This window comes from Callospermophilus lateralis, chromosome 2, assembly GCF_048772815.1.
Source record: "Callospermophilus lateralis isolate mCalLat2 chromosome 2, mCalLat2.hap1, whole genome shotgun sequence".
NCBI lineage: Eukaryota > Metazoa > Chordata > Mammalia > Rodentia > Sciuridae > Callospermophilus > Callospermophilus lateralis.
The window spans coordinates 101,328,604-101,336,861 of record NC_135306.1 but is presented as its reverse complement, the minus strand read 5'-3'; positions in this window follow the sequence as shown (position 1 = coordinate 101,336,861).

Here is an 8,258-nt window from a genome sequence, read left to right as displayed (position 1 = left end):
ATGCCCAGGACACTTATCCCCTTTAGTCAAACCCACTTCCTCTACATTAAAGAGAAAAGAAATAATCTTTACAATGAAAGAGGTGTAACAGGGCTGGGGCTATAACTCAGTGGCACAGCACTTGCCTAGCATGTGTGAGGCACTGGGTTCAATCCTTAGGTACCACATAAAAATAAACAAGTAAAATAAAGGCATTCTGTCCATCCACAACTGCAAAAAAAATTTTAAAAAGAAAGAAAGAAGTGTAACAAGGAAGGGGGGTCTGCCTGAGACTTTTTATTGGGGGTCCTTTTTATTTCATTCTGTTTGACAGAATTTATTACCCATTTGACAAACATTTATTAAGTACTTTCTGTGTGCCTGGCCTGGGCTAGGCACTGGGAATATCATCATAAATAGGTCAGAGGGGTGTCTCTGGTCCTGTAGGACTGTCCTTAATCATGGTGCCTAAAGTTGGCCCCCTGGACCACAATTAGAATGAAATGAGGCAATAATTTCTTGGTTTGTATATGCTGCATACCTGGATATTAATGGCTACCTTTACAGAAGGTCTATAAAGCCCATAGTTTAGTATTTGCTAGACAATAGACCTTCTGGAGTCAGATGGAACCATTTCCAAATCTCAGTTCTGTTTCCCCTTGTGTAAGATATTTGATCTCCAGCTCATTTTGAAATGTAGATAATGCCATCACTTCGAAGGGTTATTTGGACAAACAGATGAGGCAATGTCTGTGAAACCCTGGGGACACTCAGTAAGTGCAGTCTTGATTTTTCAGATTCCCAGTAGATGATCCTGGTGCCAATTGCCATTTCTTTGTGTTCCAAGACAGTGGTTGCTGAATTTGGTGGATTTGAAGAATTGCCAAGGTAGATTATTTTGTTTGCTTTTGGTTTTGTACTGGGAATTGAACTCAGGGGCGATTTACCACTGAGCTACATCCTCAGCCCTTTTAGTTTTTATTTGGAGACAGGGTGTCACTAAGTTGCTGAGGTTCTCAATGAGTTGCCCAGGCTGGCCTGTCTCAGCCTCCTGAGTTGCTGGGATTACAGACATGTGCCACTGTGACCGGCACCATAGGGAGTTTTTTAACATTTCAGATTCCCACGCACCAACCTAAACCTACTAACCCAGAAATGCCAGGGACAGGGCCTGGGGATTTGCATTTATAAAGGTCTCCAGGTTTGCAACCTACAGTTTTAAGCAATGCTTTTCAAATCCAGTTGCACTCATTTATTTTCCAAAAGTTCCGCAAGGGACAACAGATGTTCGGAAGATCTGTTGAACCTTAGCCTGCACCACACCCTTCTCCACTCTGGGCCTGGGCATACTGGCCCTGTCTTCCTCAGGCTGCGGTGGGTCCCCACTGAGTGAGGAGACTGCTCATAAAGCTCCCGATGAAAGGCTAGACGGGACAGGAGAGGTCAAAGTTCACACAAGCTGCTCCGCCTTCTGTTTCATTTACAAGTGGCAGTCACCTCATTAAACCAGTCTCCCTCCACCCCACCCACCCTCACCCCACAGCCCACCCCTCACATCTCACACTTGATCCCTCCCCCCTCTGCCTTGGCTGGGCATCAAGAGAGAAACTGGGTTGAAGAACCAGGGTTCCAGAAGCACACAGATTTCCTCCTGGTCACACACACTCACACGCCCTTCGGGGAGCCCATCCTCCCTAAACTCACCCAATGTCAGGCATAGAGGACACACTCAACAAATGTTTGTTAAAACTCAGGCATGTATAAATGCATAAAACTGGCATTTTAACAGCAAAAATACAACTTATACTTGGAAATCAGTGCTGACCCCTTCAGGCAGAGCCCTGGAGGGCAAGAAAGGCACACACTTGGAGAGAACCAATCCTGGCAATGCCAGCCATTTGCAGTGCTCCCTGTGCTCTTTTCACCCTCTGACCCTCAGTCTCCTCCTCTGTGAAGAAGGGTTGCCAAGATGATTAAATCAGGAGGATGACATGAAGGAGCCCAGCTTATAACTGGCACACTGCAGATACTCAGCAAACATGGGCCATGTCTAACAGAGAACAGAGCAACACATTAAGAGTTAACTCCGACTATGACAACTGCATCAAGGTCTTTGAGGCTGGTGAACCACATAGAGGGACCTGGAGTTCTGAGCAGAGTGTGGAGGTGAAAACCCTGAGCATCGGATGTGTGAGCCCAGACCTGACAGAGAGGTGTTAGAGAGGCCAAACTAGGGGGCTGTGTTGGTGTGGAGTGAATCCATTAGTGTGTTCTGGGCCTTGTGAGGGGAAGACTGGGGAGAAGGCAATCCAGTGATACCTGTAAAGGAACAGGCAAGACTGGAGAAACAACTGCTGGATGCATGTGGAGGCCTCCAGCTAACGTGCAATGAAAGCTGCTGAGTTGCTTTAGGTGGGACCATGATGCAAATGGATGTACTCCCTCCCCTCTTTTAATGTACACTTGTTTGTGAGTTATCCAAGGGCTCCCCAATTTAAGTCATACAGTGACTTTTGAGACCCTAATATACACCAATGCCCTCTCCTCCCAAACTTCCCCCACTCCCCATCATAGGAAAGTGCTGCCTTGCCCCCCTGGATTGGGGCTCAGCATAGGGCTCATGCCAACATGGTGGCAGCAGAGATCTTCATATTTCTGTGCAGGAGGAACAAAGGGGAGGCAGCCCCATCGAAGGAGGTCTAGGGGGCTGACTAAGTTTGTCCCTTAGATTCTATATTTGTTTGATGGAGGAGGTTAATGCAGATGGATGAGGGGCTAAAGTCCACCCCAGCCCCACAGAGCCCAGCTGTGGCATGCCAGAGAAAAGCTTACCATTCCCACCATGGCTTCTGCAAAGAGTACCCCTTAGGCTGCAGCTAGCAAGACAGATGAGGCCCCTCGTGTCCCTGAAGAAAGCCCAGCCCCATCATGCCACGAACTCCTCACCTTGGCCTGTCCCTCCTCAGCTCCCTCATAGATTTTGTAGGGACTGTGGGCACCCCCATCAATACCCCCATGCCATGGAGGCTGCCACAGGCCTCACCTGAGATGGGCTTTCCCTGCCTGAAAGGGAAGCTGAGAGAGGCTGGGGCTGAAGCTTGGAAATGCTGGAAGGAAGGAGAGAAATAGAGTTGGTGGGAGCAGGGACCATAACAGAGGCAGACAGCAGGGATGATGGGTAGGCTGGTCCTGTTTTGCAGCTTGATCCTGCTATGAGAATCAATCCTTCCTTCCCTCCTTTCTTTTTTTTTTTTTTTTTGTACTGGGGATTGAACCCAGGGGCACTGTATCACTGAGCCACACCCCACACCCTTTTTTTATTTTCTGTTTTGAGACAGAGTCTTGCTAAGTTGCTTGGGGCCTTGCTAAGTCACTGAGGCTGGCCTTGAACTTGTGATCCTCCTGCCTCTGGCTCACCCACAATACTCAGCTGCTGAGAACTCTTGACTTGGATTGATTTTGGGGTCAGGATGGAAGAGCAGGCCTTCCTCTCCTATTCTTCTGACTAGAACCCTAGAGGCAGCTCCAACTCTTCCTCATCCTCTCTGAGGTTCTACCTGCAGCCAAACACTCTGGGGACAGTGCAGATCTGGGAGGTGTCTGTGCAGAGTCAACCTTGGACAGTAAGGGAGGCTATCTGTAGGGTGCCAGGAATGAGGAGCTACTGAGAAGTATGAGAAGGACCCTAAGGGATGCCAGCCAAACAGACCCTCCCAGGCTCTTTCCAGGACTGTGCGGTATGTAACTGGTTGAATAGGGACCTCGAATCCAAGAAGAGTCAAAGAGAATTTCTGGATGTTTTGACATTGACAGGTGGCATACCTACTGCTTGAAGTCTAGTCCTTTAGTCATCAGCCAAGAGCATAATTCAGAGGACTCAGGCCCTGGATGTCTCATGACTCTGATCCACCAAAAACCATGTACATGCCTACCTTCACCCTCCCTGAGCTTCCCTACCCCTGGCCTCTAGAGCTCCTCACCTCAGGGTTAGAGACCCAGTTCACTAACCTGGCTTGTCAGGCCCTTGCTTCTTCTCCAGCTGTGTCCCTTCCCATCCCTATGCAGACTAAGACAAAAACTACTTGCAGATCCATGTATACACCATGCCATCCTATCCTCTAAAGTGCCCATGCCTTCTCTCCACCTAGAAAACTCTTCTGCATCTGTTAAGTCATACACACACACACACACACACACACACACCATACCCCACAGGCGGAGCTGCACTTTCTTAGTGTTCTCAATACCCCAAATGCATCGCCTACAATGCATTTGAAACACCTGAACACCCCTGCTAGATGCTTTAGGGCATCTGCCAGAGCCCAACACTGAGCCTAATGGAGCAAACAGGGGACAAACCAATGAGATGATTATAAGACACATTCCATCAGTCATTTCCCTACTTCATTTGTGTTTTTCAACTAGATGGCAAGTCCTTTTATCTTTCTCTGGTGCCAGACACTGACTCACAGAAGAGGACTCAAGGTCTTGCTGTGTCCAAGGGTTCACCTGCATTCTCTAGGGTACTTCCTGAGCTGCAAGCACTAGAGGAAGTGCCAGTCTACCTAGGGTTTCACTCTTTTCTAGGGACTGCAAGTCTGGAGAAATGTTCCCATTTCTTCTAATAATATGCCAAAGCATAGCCTGGAGCCCATTCAGGTTGATTTTTGAACAGGCCAGGGGAAGGGACAGAACTGGACAGCTGGTGATGGGGGACTTTCCTTAAAATAAGGAGGCAATTAGAGTAGGCATAGAGCAGCTGCAGGTGTGAGTTTCATCCTGAGATGGCGCCTGCATCTGCTAACAAGCCAGAGCACAAGGAGATAAGCTGGTCATCATGCTAGCTCAGGTGATGCTGTAGCTACCTGACCTGGTATGGGAATGAGTGGGCTGGGGCCGTGGGAACCTAGAGCCCCAGTCCCCAGAACTCTTCACCACACAGAAGCCAGTCCCTGGTGAGGCCCTATGGGATTAGGGTTGTCAGGCCATGCAGCTTAGGAGGACATGGAGGCAGGTAAAGTCCAGGCCCAGGGTCCTTTCTGTTCCTTCGGCTTGGGGCCCAGCAGGAGAGGACAGCAGGGGCCCCACCAACACCAAGACATTTGCTGTCACCTTCAAGTTTGTTCCTGTAGTATCTGTTTGTGGGAGTCCATACCTAGAGGAGGACCCTGGAATCTTCTCCAGATGAGCTTTCTAGAGAAGCTCAGATTCAGCCCTGGTTGGTGCTGGGGGCAATAGTGTATAGTCAGGTGTGGCTCCTGGCCCCAAGTCCAGGCAGAAGTGGCAGAACAGGGATAATGCCCCTCTGGCAGAAAATGGCCAGTGACCAGCACTGATCAGGTGCACACAAAAGTGGCTGTGTTCCCATCCCTCTGCTCCAGTGGCCCTGGACCAGAGGCCCCTTTTTCTTTTCCTGAGCTGCAGCTTTTTCAGTGATTACTGGGACAGGATACCAGCACTGACAGCTCTTGTCACAGCCCTCAGGCCTCATTGATGTTGGAGAGGTGAGGACAGGCTAATTCCCTGCCTCAGACACAGGGCTGTCTGCCAGATAGCAAGTGGGCCCACATTGACCCCTGCCCCTCCTTCCTAGGAGGTGAGCACGGGGAACAAAGCCCCTGGTGTCCCTTCCGCCCTCCTTCCCACTGTGACCTCCTTCTCCTTTCTCTGCACCAAATAGCAGTCAGTAATGGTAGCTAAATTACCCAGGGATGAGTGACACTGGGTTCTTAGGAGGATGGGAAGCAAAACACTCTGACATGGCAACCTCTACCTTTCATGCTTTGTCCTTCCATTTAAGGGCAAGGAAAGAAATTGATTTTCATCTGGGTGTTTCCTTATACCCAGTATTCTTGGCTTCTGGACCCCAAAGGAGGAACCAAAGAGCCCTGGCTTCATGCAGTAGGTTAAACCCCTCCACATACTCCTCAAGAGAACCCAAGGCACAGGAGATCTTAGTGATGCTGTGTGCCCCCTTCATATCTCCCACTTCCAGGCCTGGGTCTTTAGCTGGGGTTTTGCCAGGCCCTTCACTCCCCAGGTGCATGGTCTCCAGCCCCATCTTTGGTGGACATTCCCTATTCTTGGGGAACACTCTCCCAAACTAGCTTGGGGGCCCCTCCCATTCACCCCTGGAACTCTAACTGCTTGGGAATGTCTGGCCTCTCCCAGCTCAAGGCCACTATGTGTCCAGCTGGGAACTCTGGTCTCTTCACAGCATGGGGAGGAGCAGATCCTGTCCCTTTCCTTTTCCTTCTCAGCTGCTTCCCAAAACCGTAGCAGGATATTGTCATCAGGGCTTCTCTGCACTCTTGGGACTCTAGATGAACAGAATAATAGCCCCAAAGAGCCCAACCCTGAGACTTGCCTCCTCTCTAGAAAGATTGGAGGAAATCTTGGACTGCTTCTTGAATTGGGTAGCAATTCAAGTGCAGCAGGTAAGAACGTGAGTTGGAATCTCAGCCTCCTCACTTCTTATCTGTGAGCATTTAGGCAACTTGCCTGACTCAAATTCCTTATCTTCTAAACTTTCTCCTTTTTGAACTGTGGTAAAGATTTAATGAGGTTCCACATAAAGCATGGCACCATGCCTAGTATATTAGAAGTGTCCAATGGAAGCCAGTCTTTGTCCTATCTTCCTCCTCCTCCATGGGTAAGGTTAGTTAACTGTCACAGACTGAACCATGTCTCCCTTGAATTCATATATTGCAGCTCTAAACCCCAGGATCTCAGAGTGTAACTGTCTTTGGAGATGGGGCCTATAAAGAGGTGATTAAGTTGAAAAAAGGCCACTAGAGTGTCCCTAATCCAATCTGATTGGCATCCTTATAAGAAGAGATTAGGACTTGAACAGGATCACTAGCACAGTAGAATACAGGGGGAAGGTGGCCATCTACAAGCCAAAGAGAGAGAGTCCTCAGGAGAAACCAATCTTGCCAAAACCTTGATTTCTAGACTTCCAGCTTCTAGAACTGTAACAAAACAAATTTCTATTGTTTAAGCCACCTAGTCTGTGACATTTTGCTGTGACAGCCCCAGCAGATTCATACAGTGTAATCACTCTGCCCAGGATGAAGGTGTTGGGTAGAATGGTCCACACCCTGTATCTGGGTCCCTCCTGGGAGGCTGCACCTGTGAGGAGAGTCTGGATTCCTAGGCTGGATCCAAATATTGAGTTACAGCTCTGCCATTCTCTGAGATGCCAAATTTGTGGATTCCAGACAAGAGTCTAAGGGTATATTATTTTTTATCCCAAATAAGAAATCTCAGCATAATCATAAACAAGCATCCTGGAACTTGAGGGACCTCAGAGATTGTCTTATCTAGAGACTAAGGTCATAGACTTTGTCTCATCCACCTGTTTTACAGACAAGAACCTCGAAGTGTAGAGAGACTGTGACACAGCCAACTAGTGGCAGAATAAACACCAGAACCCAGCTGTCTCATCTTTCCATGATGAGATAGATACTTCTTCCTGCTTCAAATACACACCTCACTCTTTGGAAAGAGGACAATTGGAACTTCATTGTTGGTCTCTAAGACATGTGGACCGCTGAGGATATGCAGCTTAAGAGCAGGGGCTCGAAAAGTAGACAGATCTGAGCCAAAACCTAGTTCTGCTGTGTACAGATGTAACTTCAGGAAGTCAACTGACCCCTCTGAGCTTCATGTTCCTCATCTATAATATGGAAAATAAAAATAAGAAGGAATAGTATATTCTTTGCAAGGCTATTATTGGGAGCTTTAAATAACTAACACATTTAGGAGGCGATGAACATTCAATGTTGAAATTACTTTTACTTTTAGCTTTCTAGATCTCACGTAGGAGGAGAAAGGAAGTTTGGGCTGTGACAACAGGCTCTTTAAGCCTTCTTCTCTTTGGCTTTTCCTCCATAGACTGGAGAAGTGGGTTTCAGGGGAAATCTGCTTTGTGACTCCATAAAGGAAAAAAATAAAATAAAACCCAGGGAAACTTCTGGAAAATTCTGTAACTTTAGACAGGAAAAAGGCCAGACTCCGTGGATGAGCTGGCAGACTTTCAGGCCTGGCCTGGAGGAGGCTGGGGGTGGGGGTGGGGGTAGCAGGGAGGGGTAGAAGGAGGTGTGGGATGTGGAGGGGGAAGAGCAGGAGTTGTAGAATGTGGGGAGGGGTGTGTGACCAGGAGGACTACTGTGAGCTCAACACAGCTATGGCACACCCCCTCCCTGTCTTTCTGTCTTCCCTCCACCCCCCAACCTCCACACACTGTTCCTCATATTTTCTTCCCACCAGCGAGGGTG